Here is a 21,939-nt window from a genome sequence, read left to right on the forward strand (position 1 = left end):
TAAAAAGAGACACTTTCATGACCATGTTTCTTAACACAATTAAGTACACTTGTAAAAAGAGCACTTTGCAATAATGGCACATCCTCACATTAATATGATAGTTTGGTAGTATGACAAGTTGGGGGAAGGGCTAGAGCCTACTCCAGCAATTTGAATGATGTGTTTCTCACACACACACACACACACACACACACACACACACACACACACACACACACACACACACATCCTCACGGGGACCAAAAATGTCCATACAAGGTCAAAATTTACTGGTACTATCCTTGTGAGGACATTTGGTCCCCATAACGTAGGGAATAACAAGCACACACACACACACACAAACACACACACACACACACAGAGAGATAGGAGAGGGGTGTCAAGGCAGGACCCTGACACTTATTGGCACTTGGTTTGTTGATGTACATGTCCATTAACTCATTTTACAAACAAACTCATGCACACTTGTAATGTTTGCTCACAGGTGACACAAACAGTTGTATTGAAACAAGAGAAGAAGAAATGGCCAACAACAGCTGTTTTACAAGATCCTGGGAAACTTTGGTATGTTTTATGGGTTGGCCAAATGAATAAATACCTCACAAACCTCACAGTGGCGACATTTCTGAGAAATGGTATCATGTTGCTTCTTCATTTTGCAACACTTTCAAGGTGAAGTGTCCAGTGAGTGGGCCAAAAAGTGCGTTCAGTTGTAGTAAAAAGATGAATGTGAATTTGGAGATGTTATTCCATTGGTTGTTGTATGTATTGTGGCAGTTCAGAAGTCCAGTAAGTCTAAAAGGTCAATACGGACAATAAACCCTATACTAAACCTAACTGATAGTGTTAACAAAAGCATTATAAGGCATTATAGACATAACAAGTGCGACTTTCTGTATGCTGCTTTGAAATGATGTGTATTTATTGTGAAAAGCGTTATATATTCTGCATATAAATTTGGCTTGACTCAACTCAACTAGTGGCAGTAAAAACACCAACAACTTTTATTCCTTTTCACACAAATTATAATTACAAGGGCAGATTATCGATTTGTAAAGACTTCATGTTCGTGTGGTTCCTTGCACAATACAATGTTATAAAAACTGTCCAGAATTACAATCTTGTGATGGTTGTGGTTGAAAATTACTTATATTGTGGTAATGGTTGTGGTTGAAAATGGCTTTCATCATGGTATTATTTATATTTTGGACAAAAAGCCTAGATTACTTGCATCATAAGCAAGCTGTAACGGAGAGTCAACGGAGTTGGGATCCATTTTCAGCTTTATTAAACAAGTATCTAAGTCAAACGGGCAGGGTTCAATCAACAGCGTCAGGAACAACCAAGGCAACACAATAGCGGGAACAGAGTCCTGGCAAAGGGTCAGGACAGGCAGCTAACAGAGCATAGAATAAATCCAACAGACAGGCAGGGTCACAAAGGCAGGCAGCGGAGAATCAAAACTAGTTAAACAGTCCAGAGTCATACACAGGAGATCAAACAAGATAAAGAATGCTCAGAAATGTTAGCCACGGCAAAACAAAACTTTGCAAAGAGTGCAGGCTGAAGAGCTACTTAAATAGTCCAGGTAACGGGTGACACCTGTGCAGGTGATCAGCCCCAGGTACGGGGTAGTGGGAAAAGAAGTGTGAATGAACAGTTAATACTCAGGTGAAGGTTCCCTCTGGTGGTGATCAGAGGGAGCCACAGAGGCTTGATTTGTGACAAGCTCTTTTACAGGAAGTTTATCTTAGGGCGCAGCATGATTTAACAGTAATTTATCCATGTTCTGCCGATGGTTCCTGGTGGTTATGGCACACAAACTACACTTCATTTACTGTTAATCTGAACCCCATAAGGAACCATACCGCCAATGACAAATTATTGTGAATCAACAATAAAAAATGTATGTTATATTGAGAGCATGGTCCTGACTGAACTAGTGGAGAGAAGCGAGTCTTTTCAAACTTTGAGTTAGCTGAACCAATGGCTTCACTCAGTAATTTATTGTTTGCTAAATGATTTGCTGTTCACTGAAGCGCTCGAAACTCAGCAAGCTGAGGATATTTGCTAGTTAATTGATCTACACAACACAAAAGTGTTTTCATTAAAGACAGTTACAGTAGAGTAATACCTGGTCAGCCGAGACCATCATAACAATGGAGAAACCACAAAGGTTTATGAAGAGTTTGATGGCATTACTATTCAAAGCCCCTTCTCTGTATATTTGTGTATATTTATAAATTGTTTTCATTACTTTTAGCCCAAGATCAACAAATGCCAATGATTTACATTTTTCTACAACAAAGAAATCTGATATGTTTATCAGTCTCATTTCTCTTTATGTATCATTAATGTGATTTACAAACACAACCATCATAGGCGGAGGGTAAACCTACTCCAGGGCAAGGCTAAGATATGTGCTTCCCTTTGATGCATTTAAATAGATTTCCGACCAACCAAGAAGAGGTTTCAAACAAAGTGTAGCTTAGCAACAACCAACACATTGCAGTATAAAAGCTCCCGATAAATTATTTGTTATTAAAGTGACTACTTTACAAACATCTGTTAATTTTAGCAGAAAAGAAAGCATACTGTATGTGATTTGGCATGGCAGCCAATATAAATAATAAATAACCATTGCCTTACCTACTGCAGCAAAATCCTTCATTTAGACCTGGCATTATATGCGTTGATGATGTCCTCGTTGTTTAGTTCTGACTTTGCCGTAGACACAAAGATAAAGTCTCTCCTGGCCCATGGTTGAATGCATCCAGTTCCTTACGCAACGCATAGCTGAAAACGATCTCTCGCAAGTTGTGGTCCCCACAGGTAATGTCAGTGCCAACTTGAAAAGTATTTCGAATTTGGATAAAATCCAGTCAAGAGTGCCTCCTTTACAAAGTCAGGAGATGTGTGAGGTGTGTGCAGTTTCACTAAATTCATCTCGGTACAGGCCAGTTTTGGGTTGATAGAGAGGGTACACAGCAAAATTATGAGTGTTAATTCAACTCTAACAGAGTTAAAATCAACTCTGAAAAAGTGTACATATTGTCCCAATCTTTTCAGAGTTACATTAACACTCTTCAAAGAGTTACTTGTTTAACACTATGAACGAGTTATATGTACACGGTATAGAGTTAAAAAACAACTCTGGTCCACACCAGAGAGAGTTGATTTTTCCTTAACACCAGTGTAAAGAGTTACAATTTAACACCTTTAAGATAGATTTTAACTCTTGATATTTTAACTCCAGTGTATTGAGTTAACATTACAAAACTCTCCTCTGTGTTGAGAAAGTCAAAAAAGCTGCCAGAAGATAAAAAAAATAAAATACATACAAAAAAAATGTTAAACGTTTTATTTTTAAAAAAATTTTTTAAAGCACATTTTGTCACAGGTAAGATTTTTATTTATTTTTTTAATCACAATTACACTGCAGCTCTCAAAGCATAGAACTAGTATATCCAGCAGGAAAAGGATGAGTAAATTAACTCATGCCCTCAGGCCTGCAAACACGGGACCTATGCATGACTATCACATGACGTTTGACCATCTGCTTCTGGCCCTTTTTGAGACCCTTACAAACTCCTCTTACAACAAAAGAAACAGAACCTGGCATGACGATTTTAACAGACAATCGTTTAAAACTCATAAGTAGTGAAAATGTATCCACTGTATGTGTTATGCCGTATATATATATTTGATGTATTTTACATATGTCTGTTTTAATTGATAGGTAATACGCCACAAGCGTTACAGACGGAAAATCAAAGAGTCTCCCCGAAACATTAGCTTTCATTCCAGTTAGATATTTGTGCGAGCATTCGTGTCATCAATTAAGTAATGTTATAGCTTTATTAAAAACAACTCTTTTTAATTTAAAACATTATTTTGCTTAATTCTTTTTTACCATACATTTAAATCTATCTTTGCGACGGTCTCTCCTCCACTGTTAGGGGAGGGCTGTAGGTGTGGCCTGGCCTACGCGCACCTGAGCTCATTCCGAGTTTTGACAGCAGCGTGTGAGGATGATCTGACCGAAACAACGTGAGATGAGAGGGTCTTTTTTCTTTTCTAACTGGTAACAAACTCTCAAACTTTAAAAATGTAATGTTACAAGATTTTTGACTGCCACGTACTGTTTAACGAACTATCTGATACTTTTTTTGTTTGTTTTAGATAGATGGTCAGTAGCCTAGCTTTCTTTTTATTTTCTAACTTGTAACAAACTCTAACTAGTTTTTAAATTAACAACACTTAAATATTCGTCTTAACCCCGGTTTTTACTCTTTTCTGGAAAGAACAGACATTACATTGTTTATATACAGAGTATGTTTGATGTTTTTCTTGAAATGGATGTGTGAAAACTTTAATAAAAACTTCCCTTATCCCCGTTTAATAATCATACCACGTTTCACAATTTAAAGTTTAAAGCACATAGTTTTGAACAGTTTCAACGAACCCCACACAAAAAACACATTCCCAAACAATCATACATTCCATGGGATCGCTGGGGTGGATAAACACATGGACGGTTAGATGGGTGGGGGGTGTACAGAAACAGGTGTCCAAACAGGTGTCCATTTATGGTAGGAGGAGGGGGGTTTATGAGGGGCAATAAATCAATTTTTTTGCCACATAGTAGCCTATACTCTCTCTGTCCCGGTTAGCTCATTGGTTAGAAAAATGGTTGTATTGTGACAATTCCATTAAAAATATTTTGCAAATGAATATTCTCATTAATACAATTATTCAATTATTATTTTAAATAATTAATTTATCATTATTGACAATTATAATTGCACTTATATTAAAAGTAATAAAAAGACTAAATAATAACATGATGTATTTGACTTCCGATACTTGATTTTTTTTTTCACATTGCGGTATTGATGCTGACAATATATTTTTGCATTACAGTAATGAGAATATGTAAAAGGTTTAGGTGTAATTGTCATGAAAACAATGTCCAATGCAAAAAAAAAAAAAAAAAGTGAAACACTTTCTTAAGTGAAATATACTTTTTTGTTTTCTATTTCTATTTTTTTATGGTGAAATATGACTCTGGCATTTTTTTTAAGGTTTTCTGAAATTCACCTTTCTGAAATTCTGTGCTTCTGTTAAAAATTTCTTTATTGATATGTTAGCCTACTGTGCATAGGCAAAAAACCTATATACTGGAAAAATCTCAATCTGAAAATGAGAGCACACACCACATTTGTCTTTTGGGAAATTCGAGTGCTTGTTTATGGATGGCTGGGTTTTAAGTGATTTCAATCAGAGATTCAGCTCTGTCAATCCAAGGTTGTGTCGTCTCTCCCCCGGGCAGCTGCTGGCCATGGGCTGGACTCTGGGGGCAGTTTGGATGGGTGGAGGAGAGAGAATATGTACTGATCCTAAAGGTCCTTGTGGAACAGCCTGGAGAACAACAAAAGAAAAATGAAAAATCACAAACCGGTCTTTCACTGGTTCAGATATTTTTTGCTCTGGCTGATGTAAAGCAGTACACAAAAATCCTCTATACTGAAACTTTAGTTTGTCAAGTTAGTTACACTATAATCTATCAGAACCTAACAACACACTTTAGTTAGCTTTGAGCTCATCTGCTAGTGTACTTCTAAACGCTGACTTTTAGCAGATACACTACTGTTCAAAAGATAACTTTTTTTTCATCAAAAAAAAAAAAAAGTATTGTGGTTTCCACAAAAATATCAAGCAGCACAATTCCTGCAACAGGAGCAGGAACTTTCATCTCCAGCCCGTCCTGTTGTGTATATCTTCTTTTGTGTTCAACAGAAGAAAGAAACTCATACAGGTTTGAAATAACTTGAGGGAGAATAAATGATGGCAGAATTTTCATTTTTGGGTGAATTATCCCTTTAACCTTCACCCTTTTTCCAAGATTTCATACAAGATTTCTTCCTTGTCATTTTGGACATCCTTTTTCACCACTGACCCATTTGACATTTTCATGCAAGAATGGTACGTGTCTCAGTACCAGCAGGGATTGTCGGTGTGGGGAGTGAATAAACAGTGCTCTCTTCCACCTTCAATACCACGACTGAGGTGAGACCTTTGAGCAAGAACCGAACCCCCATCTGCTCCCCGGGTGCCGCAGCAAAAAATGGCTGCCCGTGTTCACTGCTCACTGCTGTGTGTGTGCACTTGGATGGGTGAGATGCAGAGCACAAATTCCAAGTATGGGACACCATACTTAACATGTCACGTCACTTTTTTTTTTTTTTAAAGAACACTCACCTTTATGTCCTGTTTGACATCACAAAGTCGGTTCAGTGAGAGGACATACCCTTCCTGCCTGTCTGCGTTTATCTGCTCTAAGCTCAAAGTTAGTAATATTGCTACTTTTAGTCACTCCTCAGCAATACAAACCACTCACCATTGGTTGAAATATTTCACATTTGACCTCAACAGGAACTTTCATCTCCAGCCCGTCATCAGCATTGATGTGTGAACCAGTGCAAAACCCCTTGTGCTTTAGACAATAGAAAGAAAGGTTACTGCACTTACAGACATTTTAATGGCAAAGTCATTACGTTAAGCAAGCTTAAAGATTGTTCTTCATTTTATATTAATCTGCATGAGTTCTTACAGCTGACTCCGAGTCCTTCAACTTGCATTGCGTGAGCTCAATATCAGCAGTGCTTTTCTTGCAGTCAGTGTCTTGAATGGTGAACTCCACAAAGTAAGATGGACCCACAACCCACTGCAAAACCCACAACACATCTCCTGTCATGTATGCAGGACAGAATTAATTGATCAGTTGATTTATTGGCATTGACATACCTGCATGCTGGCTGCTGTTATATTCAGAAGAGCAAAGAAATGTGGGAAAGCATTCTCTTTGTTAAATTTATGCAGGGCCAGCTTTGTGGTCTCAGATATAACTGGATCATCTAAGTGTTCTGCAGTTGGACAGTCAGGGCAAGTGTTTACTATAGCTCAAGCTGCCACTGTAAAACAGTGAGGCAAAGTCAACATTTTACAAAGTACACATTTTTAAAAAGCATTATACCTATGGACAAAGCATTATATAAAGCCACAAATCTACAAATATTGTCTCTGTGGACTAATTAGTTGAATAATGCTTTTCTTTGTTAAATTCTCTCTCATACAGCTCTTTGTGTCTTTTACTGTGAGATGTTTTTGTTTTCTAGATTAATCAGGGGTCTCCTGAGCTTCTAGACATCTAACCAAAGGTTTCTTGCATATAGTAACTTTCAAATAATTGCCTGCAAAATATATGTGGTATATATACAGAGTTCTGGCATGAAACTCTAGATGGCGCAGTCTGATAGGTCTAATTCAATCTGACCTAATGACATCATCACATGACACAGCAGGGCTGTACAGTGCGACAAATTTACCACTGTAGCACGCGTGCGATACAGTTTTGCATGTTCATAACACAGCCGCTTAATAGTGTGAAGTGATTTCGTTGTGCTTGTTTGTGTGTGTGAGATTGATTATACTTGGTAGTTAGGGGTGTGCGATATGACGATTTTTGAATGTCTCCACGATCTGCTTTTGAAGAAATATAATTGTCTGTGGATGTATTAGCAGTAGCAAGTCTCGGTACTTGCTCTGCAGCAGCAGCAGCAGTGTAGCAGATCTATTCCACCAAGACCAGACACATTAACATTGTCATGTACATTACCATGCCAATCCCTCCGAGAGTTGTCATGACAAATGTCTTTACTGCTACAAGGACATTTCAGGTAACTTTACAAAGAAAATTACATATTTTTGTATGAAAGAAGTGATTTAAACCCTTTGACAAAACATGAGCAGCACATTTCTGCAACTCTCCAGAATGCCTCGCCACATAGACTTCAAAATCTCAGATGTAACTATTTTTAGTGATAATGGACAGAACAATCCATTAAAGACAGAGTCGTTAATGCAGTCACACCTTGTTGGATGGTGCAGTTGTAATTCTGAACTTTGATGGAGCTCTGAAGGGAAACCGATGCATCACACGTCCCAAACACCTAATAGAGTTTAGATAACAATAAACTCTTTAGTCAAACAGAATATAATCATATACATACAAGTATTAGAATGTGAAAAGTCTGTTAACTGGCCAGTGAAGTTCTAATTAACTGGTCTACAGAGTAAATCACATACCGGCAGATTACCAATCCCCTTAACAGCACAGGATTTCCATTTTCTCCGGCTGATCACATGACACTCTGTTTCCAGAACATCTATCGTCAGCTGTAAATGTCTCACGCCTTCCGCCTTTGTTAGAAGCAAACATGACATTAATTAAACTAGCATTAAATGACATTTCAAAGATCCAAGCTTCATAATTTATCTTTATGTCTTTTCAAATGTCAGTTCTAAAAACATTTGGTGGAAAATAAAAAAAATGATCACATTTTATATTTTAACAATATCTGATCATTTGATTTTTAACATGGCAATGTAAATTCAGATTGCATGTTTGTTTTTGTTTTTTTGAGTTCAGTTCCAAAAAAAACATATATTTGGTGAAAAATAAAAATGTACACTTTTTCACATTAAAAAACAAATCTGAAAAATAGATTTTTTTTTGACAATGGAAATATTAATTTAGAATGCATGTCAGATTTCAGTTCCATAAATGATATATTTGTAAAAAAAAAAAAAAAAAAAAAAAAGAATCTGATAGTTTGATCTTTTTTATGGAGGAAAAAACCGAAAACTTCAAAATTCAAAAGGTCATAATGTTTGTAATTATACTTTTCATCTTAAAAAATTTGTTAAAAATATTAAGATATGTACATTTATGTATTCAGTGTTTGTGTATCTTCCATTTATTCCATATCTTTTGAACTCTTTTTGAAAATTACAAAAAATAAAACTGGAAAATTAAAAATATATATATATTTATATTTATACATTTTTCATACAGTATCTCACAGAAGTGAGTACACCCCTCACATTTTTGTAAATATTTTATTATATCTTTTCATGTGACAACACTGAAGAAATGACACTTTGCTACAATGTAAAGTAGTGAGTGTACAGCTTGTATAACAGTGTAAATTTGCTGTCCCCTCAAAATAACTCAACACAAAGTTTTTCAGACTAATTTTAAATCTGCTCCGTTAAGATTTTTATTTCATGTTAACAAAAATAAGTATTAATCCAATCAATGGAAGTGGTCTGAGAAAAATCAGTTATGAAAGTGGCAAATTGCTGACAGTTTCTTTATTGAAAAGTAACCATCGGCACCATATTACTATAACAAACATGTCTAAACAAATACACTGATATAGCAACCAAAGTAATTGTAATGTTTTAAGTCAAGGGTCAAGAGCCCAACTAATATAAACACTGACCTCGGTAATGGTAATTCAAACAAAACTAAAACATCTAAAGTCAGTCTGGTTAGTAATGTGTGAAGTTGGTGGATGCTGTTTGTGGAGTTGTTTAATCATCCTCTGCTGAGATCTTGAGAGATTTAATGTCTTCTTTTATTTTGTGTTGATTTCATCTAAGGCTGTGGCTGAAATCAGTTGTAGTTCTTGTATTTCTGCTTGTCTCGTCTCTTTTTTTTCTGTTCTTGTTTCTCTTTCTTTCAGTGATTCAGTTTGTTAACAGCAGGTGTTCATCAATAATACTCAATCATCACTCAATTACTATACTAATTATGTCATTAACTTTAACACTGCTAAACAATGTACAGACAGTTTGAAAAATAAAAAAAAAAAAAAGCAATAAATGATACAACATTCTGAAATGTATTCAGGAAACATTTTGTGTTTGGAAAAAAAAAAACTTTTAGTAAACATTTCAACACAAATAAATGATAATTAAACACGTTGAAAAGTTTATGTATGGAAGACATAAGATGTAGATGTTATTACTTTGTAATGTATTTTACCATGACTTTTAACTCTACTTAAAGGTGTAGTTCACCCAAAAATAAAAATTCTGCCATCATTTACTCACCCTCATGATGTTCCAGAGCTGTAGGAGTTTCTTTCTTCTGTTGAACACAAAAGAAGATGTTTTGAAGAATGTTGGGAACCAAACAGTTGACAGTATGTTTTCCCCATACTACGGAAGTCCATCAACTGTTTGGTTACAAAATAACTTATTTTGTGTTCAACAGAAGAAAGAAACTCATGCAGGTTTGAAATAACTTGAGGGAGAGTAAATGGCAGAATTTTCATTTTGGGGTGAATTATCCCTTTAACCTTCACCCTTTTCCAAGATTTCATACGAGATTTTTTCCTTGTCATTTTGGAAATCCTTGTTGACCACTGACCCATTTGACATTTTCATGCAAGAACCTATTCAAATGCATCCATACTAGCATGAACACACCTTTGTGTGCATCCATACTAGCATGAACTCACCTTTATGTCCTGTTTGACATCATAAAGTCGGTTGAGTGAGAGGACATACCCTTCCTGCCGGTCTGCGTTTATCTGCTCTAAGGTCTCCTCCGCTGCCTTCACCACAGCGGCGTCTTGGCATTCAGCTGGCATGAGGGAGGAGCTGCCGTGCTGCCAGAACACACACACCAACAACACCAAGAGCAAAGGCTGCATCCTCATCTCTGTATTTCTGAAACCCTTTTACTAGAGAGCCATCAAAGACATCACAGATGAAAAATACAGTTCAACTGTTACACAAAAGACTGAACTTTCACCTGCAGCTATCAGCAAACACAGTCTTTATCTGCTACTGCTCTATATGCTCCTGTTTGCTTGATGGTAAACAGTGATGCAATACAGGTCAAAACTACTGAACTGAAGATTTGACACACAGCAGCCCTCCTTACACCTGCCATTAACATGTGTTTCATATCCAGAATACTTTCATTACATTAGCATACGTTGACCAAAGCAGTTTGCATCATTAACAAAATTACTGATGGATATTCCACATGCTTTATGTTTTTACAAAGGAAAAATGGTATCTATTGCATTCGCCTTCTTTATGAACATTTCACCAGGATAACAAACTCAATCATAGGAAGACAGGAAATGAAAACAGGCAATTGACACAAAATACAAACTATAGAGTTCATATATACAGTTAGGACGTGACAGTACTGCTACTGTAGTTGCATTCATTTGATTAATTAATTTACTACATGAGCGACACTGATTTGTCAAGGTGCACTAAGAAAATTTTTCTGCTGTATTGATCAGTAAAATTACTTGGTGCACTTTTAAATTGACCAGAATTATTGTTTGCAATTACTTTTTAAAATGCAAACAATTTTAAGCATCGTCTTTGCCTTGTGGATCTACAATAACCAACATGAGAATCTAAAACACAAAAATGAACAATTAAGAACTATAAAATGCTAGTTAAAGCTAAATACCAGTTCTCCTTTACTCTGTGTATTTATAGTTTTGTGTTTCTGTTCCGTCTGTTATTATCTTGATGTGTGTGCTATTAACTTCTGGTTTTGAATAAATGCTAAAATTAGAGATGAGAGAAACAAAGCGTTTCGAAACTTTGAATAAACTGAACCAATTGCTTCGCAAAATGAAGTGCTTAAAACTCCACATGCTGGTGATGCCTGCTGGTCAGAACAGTGTAAATGCAACGAAAATATGCATAAAACAACCTTTATGTTTTTGTTCATTTTATGCAAAGTTTGGTTTTTCAGGCCATTAAGAGACTATTAACTACAACTCATCATTTTTATTATACAAATGTGTCATTAAAATGTCTACAGATTTATAAAACGGATTCGAGATCAGCTAAAAACCATATAGACACTGCTTCATCGGTTCACTGAGCTCGCCCCCTAGAAGCGAACCATTGAAACTTTAAAATGTTTCAAATCAGTTATGACACAACTAAGCCTTATCTATTGAAGTCACGTGACTTTGGCAGTTTCATACGCACCGAATCACTGGTTCAAAACAAATGATTCACAAAGGTTTCAAAGCTTCACAAAGCAGTGTTTCGAAAGCGCCCATCACTAGATCCTGCTATTAGATCCTCACCTCCACTACCCTCCTTCCACTGCACCGTGTCACCATCAGCAGATTACCACAAACAATCAAAAAAAAAAGGTTCTGTCCCTCAGTTTGTAAAACAAATTCTATTGCATTCATTTATAAAGTGCTTTTCAAAATATACCGAGTTCCCATGCAGCATTACAAACTGCACTGCCAATGAGCAAGCCAAAGTCTGAAGTGTTGAGGAAAAACTTCACTAGACTGGTTGTAAAGAACGCTTTAATGCATTAATGCGCACAATACATTTTTAGTTTTGTTTATAGGCATTCATTCAGTTTTGCACAACATTGTGAAAAACTGGTCTGGAACCCACATTTTTTAGTTTGGAGTTGACATGTTTTCCTGCCCTGCCTGTGCTTCGGTCTTCTGAGTTGCTACACTCCTCACCTGATGACTGTCACCAGCTGAGATTAGAAATTCATTTGAAATGCTATCTGTTCCTGACTTTACCTGTTACTGGCTATTATATTTACCTGCTGATTTGGATCTTTTGCCCTTGAGTTAACAGCAAATAAAGCTCACTTTGTACGCTCAGTTTGTACCTACACCAGTGTCCTTCTCTGTTGTTTTTGAATGAGATGAATAACGAGCACTTTTGCATAAAGCTATGACTATGCCTGCCAAATGTAATAACTACACAGGCTATTATTTGGTTTTATTATTATTATTATTATTATATTTTAAAACTTAATCACAAATAAATTTTAATCTTTTGACTATTGTACTTTTTGACTATAATGTCACGATCACCAGTCACCATGTCTGTCACCCCTGCGCACTACATCTCCCACAATCCTCCTTGGCGATCACCTGCACTCACTTCACAATTACAACACCTGTTTGCCATCCCGTTGATCTACTGCTCTACACAGGCCAGTACCACACACACTTAGGCTGCGTTTACACTGCAAGTCTTAATGCACAGATCCGATCTTTTGACCATATCCGATTTTTTGGCACGTCTGTTTGCATTCACTTTAGACATGACTGGTATCCGATATCTGTGTTTACATTAATTCCCACGGATCTCGTGCGGGTTTTTGTGTTTACACGTGTGAAACAAATTCCGATCTGTGTCAGATGTGAGCGAAAGATCGGATTTTTTGTGCCAGTGTAAACGCAGCCTGAGATTGTCTGGTCCCATCTATATCTAGGACTGCTTTTACGTTTACCACTTCTACAAGGACTGCTATGTTTTATTTACCTGAGTTACTGCCCTTTTCTCCCTTCATCAGTGTTCTTAACTCCCTGGATCCCCGTTTTCTCCAGATCGTCTTGTTACTACCTGCAAATATAAGAGACATTGTTCATACCCAGTGCAACAGTGATTTAATGGTGTGTGTGGTGATAATTTCCTTTCTGGACTGCCTTCATCATTCTTCCTCTGCTCTGGTTGTTGTTGTATATATTCCTCAATCACTATTATTCACCTGCTTCCTGGAGGCTGGTGCAAGACAGGGACACAGGAAGGCCTCCAGGGAGAATCAGGGAACTCCAGGAGCCATGGTGGAGCAGGGGACTCAAGGGGCCATGGCGGATCCTCCATGACCATAGCCGGCTCAGCCACCACGGGCATATGGAATTTTGGGGGGCGCTCTGGAGGAGTGGGCACGTGAGGGCGCTCTGGAGGGCACGCCATGTCCAAGAGCGCTGAGTCAGCGGCGGCCGGCGGGCTTGACGGCGAGCTGGTTCTGGATCTGGGCTGGACACTCTCCAGACACCGGAGGATGCCTTCCCTCCAGCTCAGTCTTGTGGTGTCTGGGAGGTCCACGGGCGATAGTAATTGGCCCCGATCCAGAACAGAGAGTTGAGGGTCGCGTTGTCTAACGCCGTACTCGCAGCGATTCCACGGAACTCCCACGCATACTCCACAAACGGGAAATCTCTGCAGGCTAAGGTGGTGAAACAAGCTGAGATTTCCATGAACGTGGTGGAAAAACTGGGAAAACAAAAAACGTTCAAAACGGAAATAAAACGGGGAGAAGGAGCGCCGTTTACTTTTTTGTTGGGTCTGGAATTCTATCACGGTTCGCTACTGTGAGGAGCACGGAACGAGGAGACGCAGAGTCGAATTCAAACTTATTGACTTTAATAATATCCAGGGAAACACACTTAGCAAGAGTTGACATCAACAATTCCAGACCAGGGAGAACAGAACGGGCTAGAACTCAAATAGGGCAGATAACGAGGGGCAGACAGGTGAGGAGGATAACTAATAACTAGGAACACCTGGAACAAATGGAACTAAATGGGGACAGGAACCAGAAGGACCAAATACGGGCATAAAGAAACAGGAGGCCAGGAACACAGGGAAAACAATACAAAAACCGACCATAAACGTGACAGTCATCTGGTGACTGTGTCAGTTCAATTTTTTTCAATTCAAATTGCTTTATTGGCATGACAAAAATAAATTTTGTATTGCCAAAGCATTAAGACAACAAAGAGAATGGTTTAACATCTGATCATTGATTTATATATTATAACTAATATGTAATATATAACTAATATGGAAATGTCATATATACCCATAGATACATATAGGATAAATAAATAAATAAAATAAAAAATAGTAATGATAACGATTTTCCTGTAGCAACTGCTGGACTGTGAATAGGAACATTATGTACATGAGTAACAGTATTTCAGTTTTGGCCTGTGAGAGTGTGTCTATTGGCTGTGTGTTTCTGGATTGTGTTTGTCCCTCAGGTGATGGCACGATGCTAAGAATTTTGCAGTAATATTTATACATTTGGCTTTTTTTTTTTTTTTAGCCCAAGTTTTTCGGTTGGGCTACAAATGTTAAATTGGGGAAATATTTGATTCATTTTGGGGTAATAGTGGTCTCTAATGGTTTGGTATTTGGGGCATTCTGTGATTCCTCACAGTGCAGCTCTGTTTCGATCTGAGTCTCTCCTCACGGGAGAACCAGGTTTGTCTGCGCCGGCCCGTCTCTACAGACAGACTGTGCTCGCTGAGTCTGTACATCATCAGTGTTTTCCTGAGTTTCACATCAGTCACTGTGATCAGGTAGCTTGCCATGGTGTACTCTCGATTTAGTGTCGAATAACATTCTAATTTGTGCTGGTTTTTAATGGTGTTTGTCCAATGGGTGATGTACTTGTGTTTCTCTGTGTTGATGATCTGTGTGGGCCGAATGGTTGAGAGTGAGTGTGAGTTCTGAGGCTGGCTGATCTCTGTCAGTCTCAGCACCAGCTGAAGGAGGGGACTCTTCGTGAGGCTCAGCTCTTGCTGTTTCAGGGCTTTATAATGGTATGTGCTGGGGTCACTTGTCTTTAGGTGTTTCCAGAATTTGATGGCTCTTTTTTGAATGTTTAGAAGGAGAGGGTATTGGCCTAATTCTGCCCTGCATCCATTATTTGGTGTTTTTCTTTGGACTTTGAGTATTCTTTTACAGAAATCTAAATGCATTTTTTCAGGTGGATGTTTTTGCCAGTTTAAAAAAATTTTTTTATAGGTGGACCCAAGATTTCACTGGCATATAGTATGATTGCATCAATTACTGATTTGAAAAGTTTGAGCCAGATTTGGATTGGGATGTCGATTTTAATTGATCTTTTGATGGCATAGAAAGCCCTTTGAGCTTTCTCTTTGAGCTCATTCACAGCCAAAGTAAAGTTACCTGTTGGAGTAATTTTTAGGCCGAGGTAAGTGTATGTTTTTGTGGTTTCAATGGTTCTGTGTGATAGTGTGAATGTGTGTGTTAGTCCCTGAGATCTGGAGCGTTTCTGGAAGATCATGACTTTAGTTTTTTGGAGGTTGACTGTCAGGGCCCAGGTCTGACAGTAATCCTCCAGCAGATTCAGGCTGTCCTGAAGCCCTTCTTTAGTGGGCAACAGGAGAACCAGTTTGTCTGCGTAAAGAAGACACCTCTGCAAACAAGCCTGCAATGGCCCTTTACGGGCCCACTTAGGGCTGCCAGCACAGGGCCTCTGAGAATTTGCTCATTGGCAAAACGTTGGCCCCTTAGCACTGGCCCTGCACGGGCAGCCCTCACTTAGCCTCCAGGAAGCCTTAGCGCTGTTTTATTGAAAATAATAAAGTTTGAAGTCACCGTTATGGAGGTAAGTGCTAATCCATTTTATGAATGTCAATGGAGGAGAGGCTTCACTACGAGATCCAACATCGACTATGGAGGTATGGCATATGGGTTAGCAGCGCCATCTGTTTTAAAGAAATTGGAAGTTATTCAAGCTAAGGCTTTAAGAATTTGTAGTGGGGCAATGAGAACAACACCAATCAATGCACTTTTAGTTGAAATGGAGGAGACTACTTTAGAGATAAGGAGGATTAAGCTGTCTCTGAACTATTGGTCTAAGCTCCGAAGTTTTAATTGCAAAAATCCGGCCAGAAGTTTATTAGAGGAACACTGGGACTAAGCTGCCGCAAATCACACAAGAAGAAGAAGAAGAAGGCTTCACTACGATGAATAAACAGCTTTTTAGAGGAAACAGCGTATCATTTAATCAGACAGCCTATCAGCTAATCTCCAACATATTTTACACTAAGCAATACTTTTGGATTGAACTATATTTAGAGTTTACACAGAAAAAAATGGCGTTTTATAAGAGAAGTCACTGACTTTTTGCGACAGGTGAGATTCAGCTTACGGCACTTCTCATTCATTCCTATGGTATCCGTAAACAGCGACTGAGTGTCGCACAACTCTGGCTGAAATTCAATGACGGCAAGTCTGTAATGTGATTGGTTATTAAGGCACACGTGATTCAAGTTGACCGTTACGCTTTCTCCAACAGTAAGTATTACAGACTCTCTCATCTCCCTATAGAAAGACAATCTCTGCCTGAAGTATCGATATATCGATACTGATGCGAGTATCGAAAGTATCGATACTCAAATAAAGAAATATCGATAATACGGTGTTTTATTTACCAGTGATTTTGTTTATTTAACAAAAAATGAATGCGTACAATATGCATTGAATCAGACGAATAACCTATGTTAGCGAATAATTGTGTAGGATATAACTATTTTCCTGCTCATCTGAAGACAGAACCAATCAATCACAGAGAGCATTCCCCTACTGCTGACAGTGCATTCACACGGGGCTGCGTTTCCCAAAAGTATCATAAGAAACCATTGATGCTTTTGAGAACGGCAGAACAATGCTTGTCAGAGGACAGACAAAACATATGTTTGAGTTATTTCACAATAAATATACTGAAATTGTAGCCAACATAGTTTGTGAAATTACATTTATTTACATTGAACATTAAAAGTTAATATAGACCAATTACGAGTAGACGTCACAGTTACGTCACTTGCAGCTGCTTTTTTTTGTTCTTCTATTCCATGGCTCCATAGACTGCCGCTTGAAAACCGTTATTTTCTGCCTCCAGATAGGCTCCGCACACAAAAACCGTCACCCCTGTTTCGGATCTGTAAGACTATCCCACGCTCTAACGTCAATTTCGTTGAATAACAGTGCTTATCGCTGGGTGACAAGCTCTTGTAATATGCGGAGAACATTTTGAAAATGACATCTAATCAATATAATTTATAATCTTTTTAAACCTAACTATTTTGTACAGTATCCGTGAAATTCTCTAGCTGTAAAGGCTATCTCTCCCGGGTTTTCTGCAACCATGATGCGCGCGCATCCTGAATGTTTACAAACCTATGATTGGTCTATTGATCATGTTCTATTCTGTAATGTTAGTATAAATCATACACTGTCAGAATAAAAGGTTGCATTTCATGCGTGCAACAGCCTGTCACTGGCAGTCCCTTATGAAAATGAACCATGGTTTTACAAAAGTGACCGTAGTTCAACTATAGAATTTGTAGATTTCCATGGTTACCGCTACAGTAAACATATTTTAACCGCATGTAAACAAAAAAATAACCTAATAAGTTGCAATTAAGGCATATTGAATGTTAAAATGCGTTTCAAATATAAAGTTAAGTGGATACCATTACCTATTTTACTCTTAGTAATGTAATAATTTAATATATTTCATAATTTAAAAGTTCAGTTTAGAAGTATCATATCGATATCGACGATACTGGTCTTTAAAAGTATCGGTATCGTATCGAAAACAAAATGTGGTATCGCCCATCTCTACCGGAAATGTTTCTAGTGTCCATATTTCTATTCCCAACCACCAGAGGACGCCAATGACTGAGAGCCGATCCATTGACCTAAAATGACCCGATGTGTAGTGCATCAGTCAGACAGGATCAGGGTTTTGCATTCATCTGTAATTTAGTAAGAATGTAAACTGTGATGTTTATGTTAAACTAATACATGATAAGCCATATATAGACATGATGGGCGTATCTACTGCGCACTGGCGAGCAGGTAATTTACACAACACATAATATATGGCAATAATGATGTAGGAAATAATAAACTTGAACATATATTAATATATAGATTCGAATACAATAATAATACAATACTATTGCATTCAAATTGCTCTGTGCGACAGTAGTAAACTCTTTAACGTAAATACTGTTAAAGCACATTAAGTTACTGTAATACAACAACAATACTTCTAACACATTATATTTCTAATACATCTTAACATACTTATAAAATCTAAACATTACCGCACAGCTCCAGATATACAGTTGGAAGTATATCCATCGCTACTGTAATGAAAATGAACATAACCCCGGCCTTTAAAAAATGCACTTGAGACTCCCGCTCTTTGTTGCGTTCCATTTTCGAACGTTTGTACATCGCGATGATGTCACACGGCAGTCCTTTACAAGCGCGCACTCGCAGACTCGCTTCACCGTCAGTGAGAATCTGAGAGTTTGTGAAGACTGTCCCCAGAGCGAGTTTGCAACGTACACTGTAAGAAATGAACCTGTGCAGTTGTTGCTTTAAAGAGATATTTCTATCTGATATTATATATAATTCTAGTTTTGTTGTTGTAAACTAGTTCAATCAAGATTATGTAACATAAAACAAGACAACATCATTTTGACTTAAATCCATTACATTGCCCAGCATACAACCTCCAATAAAGCTCAGAACAAACACATTCAAAACGAGCACACCTGCTTCATGCTGATTAGTGAGTGTTGGTTCAATGAGAAATTATGATTTGAAGTTATTATATATTTTAAGTTGCAGCAAAGTGAAAATCACAATTGACAGCGCTACTCTTCAGCACAATGGTAACCACTGTAAAAAAATATATAAAAATAGTTAAAACAATAAATAAAATTTCGCATGACTGCCAGCAACACTACCAGATCTCTCTCTCGTACTTATTATAATCCAGTCTGACTTTATTTCTTTCATACTAAACTTCTTATTGAGAATTAACTGAGGTTTAGATGTTGATGTTTTATTGACAATAATAAAGTTTGAAGTCTGATTTGAAGTCTGTTTGTGGAGATAAGCGTTTGCTTTAACTGGGCCCTTGATGCTTGAATATTTAACATCAGTTTTTCTCTGACTGCTGCAACTGCGTGTTTCTAAAGCACAATTGTTATAGCAACAGTTGTGAGAGAAACTCTGATCAAATAATCGTGATTACTTATTGATGATGATTCAGTCATCGTGTAGTGGTCAGATTCACAGATCATATCAGGAGTCAGATGTCTGAGAACGTTAACTGTTAGTCTTGTGATGTTATGACAGTCAGATACTGTGATTTTTCTTTTTCATTATATAGGAAGTGTTTTGAGCTGTCTTTCTGACTCACACAAAGATCAAGCATCAGCGCATGAATCAAAACCTTTTTTGTGACTTTAGTAGCTTGTTTTGTGATGTTCAGAGTTGATCTGTTTATCTGAATAATGTGTTGGCTGTCACCATTGTTGAAGTTCATACGCAGATTTAGAATGTCTGTGAGTATACGTGATCCAGTCCCAAAAATTTCTGCGTAATGATTAAAAAAAAAAAATTCTAAATAGGACATCATTTCAAAATGTGAAACTAGCACACTCCAGATGAGAATTGTGATTACTACTTGATGATAGAATCCTCATCTCACTAGGTTTTCTTTTGCGCTTTCAGCTGCAACAACAGTGTTTTAGAAACACACAGTTTCAATAACTAGAGAAAAACTAAAGTTAAAAAGTCATGGATCAAGACCCCAACTAAAGCAAACACTTATCCCCACAACGGTGACTTCAAACTTTATTATTGTCTATAAAACATCAACATCTTAGTAGCTTGTTTTGTGATGTTCAGAGTTGATCTGTTTATCTGAATAATGTGTTGGCTGTCACCATTGTTGAAGTTCATACGCAGATTTATAATGTCTGTGAGTATACGTGATCCAGTCCCAAAAATTTCTGCGTAATGATTAAAAAGAAAAAATTCTAAATAGGACATCATTTCAAAACGTGAAACTAGCACACTCCAGATGAGAATTGTGATTACTACTTGATGATAGAATCCTCATCTCACTAGGTTTTCTTTTGCGCTTTCAGCTGCAACAACAGTGTTTTAGAAACACACAGTTTCAATAACTAGAGAAAAACTAAAGTTAAAAAGTCATGGATCAAGACCCCAACTAAAGCAAACACTTATCCCCACAACGGTGACTTCAAACTTTATTATTGTCTATAAAACATCAACATCTAAACCTCTGTTAATTCTTAACAAGAAGTTTTCTATGAAAGAAATGAAGTCAGACTGGTTTGTAATAAGTGAAGATGCTGAGATCTAGAGAGATCTGTTAGTGTTTCATGTTCTGTAGGGATTTAAAGGGTTTCTGTTGTCTTGAGTTTTGTGGGTCACCGTTGTGCTGAAGAGTAGAGTGTGTGCTTCAGTCCAGGAGAAGCCCAAGATACATTGATGTTATGCTGCATGTTGCTTTATTTAAAAGCAGTCTCGTTCTATTTTTTTGTTTTGTTTTTTTGAATGTCATGAAAACACTGTAATGGATTTTTTCTTTTGCTGTTTAAGCAAATGGGAATGCAAAAAATAAATGTGTGGTACTCTCCCATTCACTGCTATTGAAGTTTACCCAAAGTTAACTCAATCAGTGCGATCGGAAGTTTCACGTGCAGATTTCTCTCATGTTCACCATGCAGAAAGGTGCCTGGTTTGAGAGTGATTTCTGTATGAGCTGTGCTTTATACATCAGCTATTTACAACGGACAATGGACTTATTTTTTTGTTGTGAAATTTCACTAAAATGTATATAATGTGACAGCATCTTTATAATATTAATTTGTTTCAGATGTGTTTGTTTTTACTCAGTTCAACAAAAAACTTATGCTGTACAAAAAATAAATACATAAACAAAAAAACAAAAAAAACAACCCTTAAAACTTAATTCACTTAATTTTTATACTGTTTTTACAAATGAAAGAAAGTTTTGTCAGATCGAACTCACTTCTGGGTGAGAATACTTCTAATGTGTAATACACACACACACACACACACACACACACACACTTGTCTGGTCAGCTATCCTTGTGGGGACTCTCCATAGGCGTAATGGTTTTTCTAGTGTACACACCGTATATTCTCACACACACAAAAACACACACACACACACACACACACACATTATAAGACAGTTTTATGTTTAAAACTTTATGGTTATTTATATACTTTAGTGTACTGTAGGCAATTTTAGATTTCCAAACATTCTTTTTGCAAATAATGTAATAATTTTGATTGGACAAGAAGTCCTATAACAGACGGTAAGGCCCACAGAGATCTGTTCACATCTCACCATGATTGATTCAGTCAGAAGCAACTGAGACTACAGCTGAAATCCAAAGAAGAACGGTGGCATCTTCTCCAAGATGATTGGAAAATAAACACAAAGTGTAGAAAGTGAGGATGTTTTCCAAAATAACAGCATGAATGGTTTTTATTTATCAAATTTTATTAACCAAATTCAATTCAATTCAATTTAATTCAAGTTTATTTGTACAGCGCTTTTCACCATACAAATCATTGCAAAGCAACTTTACAGCAAAT

General features: G+C 37.2%; 1 long non-coding RNA gene and 1 pseudogene across 1 annotated transcript; both read right to left on the reverse strand.

Moving 5' to 3' along the window:
* Positions 1–5,159: 5,159 nt before the first annotated feature.
* Positions 5,160–10,658, reverse strand: LOC107753505 (fetuin-B-like; annotated as a pseudogene).
* Positions 10,659–14,107: 3,449 nt separating this feature from the next.
* On the reverse strand, positions 14,108–18,556 carry LOC107753506 (uncharacterized). Its single transcript, XR_001641474.1, has 3 exons — positions 18,543–18,556; positions 16,394–16,397; positions 14,108–14,346 (listed from the first exon to the last, which is right to left on the reverse strand). It is a non-coding gene; the product is annotated as an uncharacterized LOC107753506 (long non-coding RNA).
* Between the last annotated feature and the right edge of the window lie 3,383 nt (positions 18,557–21,939).

This window comes from Sinocyclocheilus rhinocerous, unplaced genomic scaffold (assembly GCF_001515625.1).
Source record: "Sinocyclocheilus rhinocerous isolate Xijiao unplaced genomic scaffold, SAMN03320098_v1.1 scaffold1523, whole genome shotgun sequence".
NCBI lineage: Eukaryota > Metazoa > Chordata > Actinopteri > Cypriniformes > Cyprinidae > Sinocyclocheilus > Sinocyclocheilus rhinocerous.